This window comes from Humulus lupulus, chromosome 4 (genome assembly GCF_963169125.1).
Source record: "Humulus lupulus chromosome 4, drHumLupu1.1, whole genome shotgun sequence".
Classification (NCBI taxonomy): domain Eukaryota; kingdom Viridiplantae; phylum Streptophyta; class Magnoliopsida; order Rosales; family Cannabaceae; genus Humulus; species Humulus lupulus.
In genome coordinates this window covers 45878015-45887287 of record NC_084796.1, presented here as the reverse complement: position 1 = coordinate 45887287, position 9273 = coordinate 45878015, and positions in this window count along the sequence as shown.

Here is a 9273-nt window from a genome sequence, read left to right as displayed (position 1 = left end):
TCTTCCAAATCATCGAGAGTTGACTATGGTTTCTCGTGTTCTTCCTCATTTTCTACACTTTTGAGATATGCTGGTAATTTGCCTGCTAATTTCTATTTGGTGTGAACGTCGTTAGAGGCTGATGCGTCCACCTTGTTTATTTCTTTCAGGGTTAAGTAACATTTCTTTGCCTGCCTCTAGCATCCCTTTATGTCGATGGTATATCTCCCATCAGGAGATTGACATCACATAACTTGGTGTAAAGTGGAGACAGCACCTTGCATTCTATGGATCCAATTTCACCCCATGATTGCATTGTAGCTTGTGATGGAATCTTTTATCAAGAAGTCCACTTCAAAACTGCATTTTGTGGCGACAACATTTAGTTTGATAGCTCCATTTGGGTAAACTCTTTGGCTATTGAACCCTAAGATTGGTGCGACAAAGGGTCTAATTAGGCTTTCTTCAAGACCCATCTTCTGGAAGGCTTCCCAAAAGAGGACGTCGATGCCGCTGCCTCCATCAACTAAAACTCTCCCTAATTGACAGCGATCCACTTGGAGGTTGATGACTAATGGGTCATCGTGGGGTAAATGTACTTCCTGTAGGTCTTCTTCTGTGAAGGTTATTGAAGTATCTGGATAACACCTTTCCTCTGTAGTGATAAAGTTGACGGTATGCCCCAGCGATTTATATTGCTTCACCCTTTCCTCCATTCACTTTTGATGTTTGGTCTTTTGTTCTGCTCCATGGTCGGTTCCATGATGCCATGTATCATTGGGACTTGCTTTAGAGGTTCTTGCGAACTTAAAGAAGCCACGTTTGTCGGAGTTGGCGTTATCGTGGGCGTTGGAGTGGGATTGACACTGGGTTGTGGAATGTTTGCTCTATCAGACCCTTTGATATACTGAGTTAATCGTCCATTTCTAATAAGGGCCTCAATTTGGTTGTGGAGGTTATGCCATTCAGAGATTTTATGTCCATGGTCCTTATGGAAGATGCAGAACCTGTTCTTGTCTCGTCTCTCCCGAGGTGTGGTGATCTTGTACGGCTCTCGCCAGATAGGCTGGTCTTTGTTTTATTCATAAATAACCTCCTGTGGGACAAAGTATTCGAAAGAAGAGAATCTTGGTGGATCGCGACTGTTTTTTGGTCTCTTTCCCCCCTTCGAATGTTCTGATTCAAGTTTTTTTTCTTTTATCCTCCCCTTTATACGGGGGAAAAGGGTTGTTTGGTGGTGGTGTGGAGATGAGAGCGGTCTTCTTCTGGGTGCGCTTGTGATAATCGAAAACTCGAAAGACGCCTTCAGCATGGACCTGTATTTCTTCCATGTCATAAGGTGGGGTCATAGTGAGATTTTCGTGTAAGAGAGATCCCACTTGCAAAATTTTAACAAAGAGGTTGGCTGCGGTCGCTGGCTCTACATCATGAATTTGGTGTAATAGATCGATAAAGCGTTGCAGGTACGACTTTGGATGTTCATTTTCCCCTTGCTCAATTCGATAGAGGTCTACCATAGTTCTTGGAGCCTCACGGTTAGCATTGTATTGTTGTAGAAAGGCTCTGCAGAGGTCGTAAAAGCTGTTGACAGAGCTAGGCTTGAACTGTCTCAACCACAACAAAGCAGGTCCGAAAAATGTTGTGGAGAACACTTTGTAGTGTATAGCTTCGTTATTTACTTCCAAGGCCATTTTCTGCTAAAAATGAAACAAGTGACTAAGTGGGTCCCCCTTCCCATTGAAAGCTGGTAGAGGAGGGATCACAAAGTCTCTTGGCTTTGGCTCATTCTGGATCCATTTAGCGAAGGGTGATCTTTCAGTAGTTATTGACACTAATTAGACGAAGTTAGAACAGTGCGTAGGTCGACCCTCAAAGAATTTTTGCATTACTTTTCGGAACATTTCCTCTTTCCAACTTTCCAAGAACCGAGCGGAGGGGGAAGGGTCTTCAGCGGCCACATTGTGCATGGCCCGCGTATGAGTTTGCTAATGACCATGCTCTATGGTGGCTCGATTCATTCGTGATGGCTCAATGTCGGTGTCTACGTGTGCTTCATATGGTTTGACTTGTCACTCGATAGCCTTTCGTGGTTGACATGTCGGAGACGATGGAATCAGGGCCTGAGATCCCTCTCTGATGCGAGGAGTGTCATCATCAAATGGGTCAATCTGGACTACTGGAGCCTCTAATCCATCAAGGTTGGATTTTTCCTTGTCCTGAGTCTTGCGTAGGTCTTCATTTGCTCTCCGTAATTCAGCAATTTCGGACTCCATTTTTGCTTGGGCAGCATTCAGTGTTCTGATGGCCTCATCAGAATTCTGTTGGCTAGCTTCCAGTAATCGACACAGTTTGTCGAGTTGATCACCGACATCTATCATTGGGGTGACAGGAACAACTGTGCTCGATGTTTCGTTAGTCTTTGGCTGCATGGCTTTCACGTTCGAATGAATCTTGATTTTGCGAAACTTTCTTGATTCAAAGAATTTCCCACAGACAGCGCCAAATTGTTGATGTAACAATTTCGTTCTTTCTATTTTGGGAGGTCCTTGGTATCAAACGATGATTATCTGATCTCTTTTCGACAGTGTAGATGGCTCAGGTGATCGTCAAATCATTTGGGTGTACCTGTAAGAAAGACACTCCAATGCTTAAGTCAGCATCCTCTTTTTTCTCTAACGAAGTGATATTTATAGGACAAAATACTAAGGATTTAGTTGTTCAATCTACTTCCTGATTGGTTACTAGAATAACTAAATTTCCCGCCAGAATGTCTATTGGCCCACCCAAATTGCAGAGGACAGAGGCGAAGCCCACCTCTAATCAGTGGCTTTTGACCGTGTCTCTTCTGTTCAGAACTAAACGCTCCATTTCACTTGTTCCAAAAAAAAAAAAAAAATTGGGTCGAATATTTTGAGCCCAACAATATCCATAATATATATTTATATGTTTACACACCATTATATATCCATCAATCGTTTATGCTAGTGTGCTACAAGATCTTATTTTCAAACCATTTGTTTGTAAAATTGCCTCAGTGGACTAATGTTGTGAAATTAGTTTAGGACTTTGTATAGTTTCTACTTATGTTGTTCTTTGTGGTATTTCTGATCGTACCATCTTTTTCATGGTCATTCCTTTTCGTTAGTTTTTTTTTGACAAAATTCATTTCCTGTTAGTTTGTTACTAGAAATTTTATGTAGATATACATAAACATATAAACAGTTATATATTTATTTTTGATGAATACTTACCCTAAAATTTTGAGATTTTTTCATATTCGGACAAAAAAAGGGACAAAATAATGTTTATACGGCTAAAGAATTTTTTTTCTTCAAAAATACGGAAGAACAGAAAAATAAAAAAAAATACAGTCTCTTCTTCACCCTGGCAATTTCTTCTCCAATGGCAGATGATTGACGAAAACCCTCGATCAACCATGCTGCACCACTGATCGTGATCGATGCTACTAGAAAACAACAAATAGATCAAAAGCTAAGTTGATCCATAACAAAATTCATCAAAATCTCAAATAAAAAATGCGAAAAAACAAAGAAAAACAAAAACTAAATGCCAGATAAACCCACAACCAACCTCCATGGATTTCGGTGATCTTTCTTCTACAATCAACAAAAAATCATCGAACCCAAAGTTGGCAAAATCAACCAAAATTCACACAAATTAACTCTTAAAAAAATTTCAATTCGCAGGTACATTGTGTTGAAATGATGTTATTTATATAACTAATTCATTTAACTTGGTTGATGTTTGGTTTATTATAATATTTTACTATTATTTAATAATATCTGAGATTGCTTCCTGGTTGATTCTGGTAGAAACAAGGTTCTTCAATTTCTTTGAAATACAATGAAAATAGCAAGGTTGTTTTCTTTTAAATTTAATGTTAAACATTTTTCATGCGTTGTAGCTGAGCTACATTAACTCAACAAACAATATTAAATGAATTATAGCCATCCATAACAGTCTAATTTTACCACACTGTGATAATCTACATTTCAGGCAAGGGAATCAATACCTATTCTGGTGCAAAGCAAAGGACACTGGGAGAACAACAACAATTATGTTGATTTCGAAGCAAGTGGACAATTAAAACAAAAAGGATATAAGGATATTGTTCAGAAACTATGTCAGCAACCACAGACCAATCCAGAAACAACAACAATTCAACTACATTATTAAGTGAAAGAATGTTACCCACCACTAAAAATAGTTGATGATGATACTCTCAAATTTTACATGCAACTCAAAATCAAAGAAGCAGATTTCACAAATTATCCCTTATGTGTCAACACAGTGGAAAATATGGAAACAACATCAAACCTACCTGTTATCCCCAAAAATTGGAGATCAATGACGTGGCAATAAAAGTGACCCGGTAGACTAGTGAAGAGTTTGGACTGCTTGAAAGATGTCATAACCAAGCCAAGTACATCCTAGGAGATCCCAAGGGTGTGGTCCGAGGAGACCCCAAGGGGGTGGTCCTAGGAGATCTAAGGAGAGTGCATCCTAGGAGATCCCAAGGGTGTGGTCCGAGGAAAGCTAAGGAGAGTGCATCCTAGGAGAGCTAAGGAGAGTGCATCCTAGGAGATCCCAAGGGTGTGGTCCGAGGAGACCCCAAGGGTGTGGTCCCAGGAGAGCCCAAGAATTTGGTCTTTATACATATGTCCAACAAGTGCATGGTTGCCCAAATAAAAGAGTGCCATGTTAGAGGAGAGATATGGCATGCTAGAGGAGAGATATGGCATGTTAGAGGAGAGGAGTGCATGTCCTACCACCATGCACTTGCCCGACCAACAAAAACATGTCCTACCACCATGCACATGTCCGACCAGCACTTGCATGAGTGGTCAGTAGGAGGTGGATCAACTAGCTAGAGGAGGACTAAGTCAAGATTCCCAGAAACGACTTCAACAAGATACGCGGGAATCTCTCATTCTTCCCACAAATGGGGGGTTTTGTTACATTTTGAATGTTTTTTGTAATTTAAATGTAATTAGTATAATAAAATATCCCGATTCTAGGGGATACCGTATGTATGACCCTAAGCCTATAAATAGAGGGCTTATGGGATTAGAGAGGGGGCTTCCGCTTCTTCTTTCTAGACTTTTGGGAAAATTTGGGTCTGAGTATTCTAGAGAGAGAAAATTTGGGTCTGAGTATTCTAGAGAGAGAAAATTTGGGTCTGAGTATTCTAGAGAGAGAAAGTGCTGGTATTTGAAAGGATTCTTGTATTTTTGCAATCTGTACTGAAGAAACTCAGTTGGCTCAGTCCATCTGATCTTGAGTACAGATCGACAACTCTAAGTGGATTAGGCTATTACCGACTGATCGGGGCTGAACCACTATATAAATCTTGTGTATTATTTACTTTTCTTGATAAAACTGTCTGTGTCGTTTAAATTCTCTTGAAGGTTTATCGTTTTTGACGTTCTCAAGTCGTTGGCTAAAGACACAGTCAACACTACCCTTTTTCAACCATAGGGAATCTACAATAACAAAAGACGTGCCATTGATTGAAAATGGTCCACGAACAGTTGAATCAACAATAGAACAACCCCAAGAAACCACAGAAGAATACACTGAGATGTTTGACATCATCGACTATGCAAAAATAGTCACTCAAGAAATGATAGAGCAACTCGAAAACAAACAACATAAAGAAAGTTAAGTCGACACTCTAGATGCTCTGGTGATATCGAACCTCAACATCAAGAAATTGAAGTTGGCCAAATATACAAAGATAAAGCAACACTAAAGACTGTTCTCAGCTACTTCGCAATTAGAAATCACTAACAATACAAGGTACAAAAATCATGCACAAGAGAGTACACTATTGTGAGTTTGGATGAAAATTGTAAGTGGTACCTAAGAGCATCTAGGAATGGAAACACATATTCGTTCATTATCAGGAAGTACTACAAAATACACACATGCTCCTTGGAAATACGATTCAGCGATAAACACCAAGCAACATCAAAATTAATTGGACAGTGTATAAACCCAATGTTCCTCAACATCAAAACAACATGCAAACCAACAGACATTAGAGGTGATTTGAATGACAGATATGGGATCAAAATGAATTATATAAAAGCTTGGAGAAGTAAAGAGAATGCTCTGAACAATTTAAGAGGAAAATAAAATGAATCCTATACCCTGATTCCAAGTTACTTGCATATGTTGCAAAAGAAAAATCCTGGGTCAGTGGTGGACTTCAAAATAGTTGAAGACAACAATTTTTTGATCCTATTCATGGCATTGAATGCATTATTCCAAGGCTGGAACAAATGCAAACCTATAATAGTTGTTGATGACACTTTCCTAAAGGCAACATATGGGGGGACTTTGCTTTCTGCCAGTGCACAAGATGGAGGAGGTAATATATTTCCACTAGCCTTTTGTATTGATGATTATGAGAATGATTCTTCTTGGGAATGGTTTTTTTTCATAACTAAGACAGGCTTATGGCGTTAGAGAAAACATGTGTATCATCTCAGATCGACACGAAAGCATCATCACAGCAACAAAAAAAATATACCCAGAAATCACTCATGGATTTTGCATGTTCCATCTACTAAGCAACCTGAAATCAACATACAAGAACATGCAAAGAATTACATGGAACCATTCACCGGGGCAGCAAAAGCATACAAAGAGGAAAATTTTGAATATCATATGAAAGGAACATGACAGTTTGGATAAGCCCATTCATCCTTATTTGCAAAAAGTTGGATATCACATATGGTCAAGGTTCCACTCAACAAACAATAGGTACTCCACAATGACATTAAACATTGAAGAATCATCGAACGTAGTAAATTTAGTAGCTCGAGAGTTCCCAATAACAACACTTTTAGAATGGTTACATGGATTACTCCAAGAATGGACATACATAAACAGAAAAAATGAACAAAATACATTCACAAAATTGACACCATGTAGTTACCCAGAATTTTACTTAGCTAGATAGTAGTAGCAGTTAGTATTAGTTTGTAGTATGTTAGTTTCTGTGGATTTTGGTTCAAACTGGGACTTAGTTGGAAACTCATAGCAACAACTATGGATTTTATAAGTTTAACCTATAGTTTAGAAATATTAATTATAACATAAGGTGTGATTAATATTGTTGGTCCTAGAAAATATATTTATTATAACCTAAGGTTTCGATAGAATTATTAAGAAGGTGACACTTGTTATAATTATGTTTATCAAGGATTTAAGTATTTTTTATGAATAGTTTAAATAAAAGAAAGATCTAGAAGCTCTAGAACCTTCTAGAAACTATTAGGATCACGTTTAGACTTAGTCAAAGCTGTTTTATCAATGCAAAATATGCTAAAAAAGTGCAAATACATGTTTGATCTATCAATGTATGCCAATATATCGTAGCTATAGGGGCCGACATATCGCCTACGGAAGATATGGAAAACATGTCGACTTCGTAGGAACGATCGAACAAGGTTCAGGAATATGGGGGAGGCGATATATCTGCTCCAACTCTTTCTTTTTTTTGAAATTTTGTGATATTAATTTTAAAAATAGCCTTAACCACTTTGACCTGCCTTTGAAACGATTTTGACCAAGTTCTGGGCATCTGTTGAACAAAAATTCAAATCCTTTTCATTTTATATTCATTTATTTATTCAAATTAAAAGGGGTGAGTTTCACTCCTTGAACTCTATAAAAAGGACCTAGTACTCAGCCATTTTTTTCATTCTTCAAGCATTTTTTCAGAGCCTCCAAGTTGCTAAGATTACCATAGAGAGAAATACTTGGGTTTTGGGCTAAAAGCTTTATCAATTTAAGCTTTTCTAAACACTTGGAAAGTGAGATATAGTGAGATTTTGATATCGAGGCTTAGATCGATTCATAAGATCATTCAAGGTATTCTTATCCTTAACTTCAGTTTTTCATAGTTCTTTAGTTTTCTTTTATTTTCTTTCAGATCCTAACTCTTGTTTATGATTCTTGGTGAGGTGTTTAAGTTTCTTGAAACTTAAGGTTCTTTTCGGTAAGTTTCTTCTTGATGGTTTAGTTCTCTTTTCATCTTCATTCTTTAGAAATACTCATGGTTTTTCTGTTGGTTTTTAGGAGTGTTCCAATCTCGTTCTTGTTCTCAAATATCCCGGTTTGGTGTAAGGAAAATAGGGTAGATTATGTGTTATATGATTATGTTATGATATGTTTTATGCTATAATATGTATATGTATAAATATGTTTTGTAGCCCTTGGGCATATGACTTGCTTAGATAGCAAGCCCCAAGAATATGTTTTATAGTCGCTTGGGCATATGACTTGCTTAGATAGCAAGCCCCAAGAATTTTTATCATTTTCATGGTTTAGAGTTATGATTTACCCTACTTCGATTAGTAGACAGATGACCTAGATGGGTTATCATATACTACCATGTGATTTGACCTACCTCGATTACTAGACAGAGGACCTAGATGGTTTTATCACATGCCATGTAAATGAGTTAATGGCCATTAACATTGTAGTCCTATATGATATATGTTTTTATAGTCATATGTTTTATAGTATATGTCTATGTTATAGTCTTATGTTTATGATTTATGTTGTTAGTAAATGTTCCTCGTTGGGCATTAGGCTCATTCCTTTATTTTTAGCTTGTTGCAGGAAAATGAATATGGAAGGCAGAAAGATTCATGGTAGTTTGGCTTGTGTGTTGATGATGAATGGATTGAATGGACTGCGTGAACGATCGAGGATGACGTTATTTTTAAGTCTTTTGAATTATGTTTCTTTGGTAACTCCGCACTTAGTTTTTTTTTAAAACAATTGATTTTAGTTTATTGTTTATGTTTTTATGTATTAAACAATGGATACCCATACCGTATTTTATATTTCATATTTTACTTTGTATTTTGCACAATATATATGTTGGGGTTTTAAATAAAGTTATGTTATTTCTTATGTATGTTTGCCAAAATAGTAGCTATGTCTAGTAGTTTTTAATGGTCCAAGGTCTTAGAAATAGTTGGGTCAAAACAGTTGGTATTAGAGAAATGGTTCATATGCATGAAGTTCTCCTTGATACACACGCACAAGCTCCGAATCTAACTGCTAATGTAAGTGTTTATGTTTATTATGCTTATGTTTATGTTATTAGCTAACGTTTTAGCCATTATATTTTCAGTTAAGAATGGATGGAGCCTTGACCTATGAGGATATTAAGGCATTGAAAATGATTAGTGAGCCAAGGAATACTGTAGGAGTGTTAGAAAGAATCACTCAGAGATTGATCTTATTCCACAA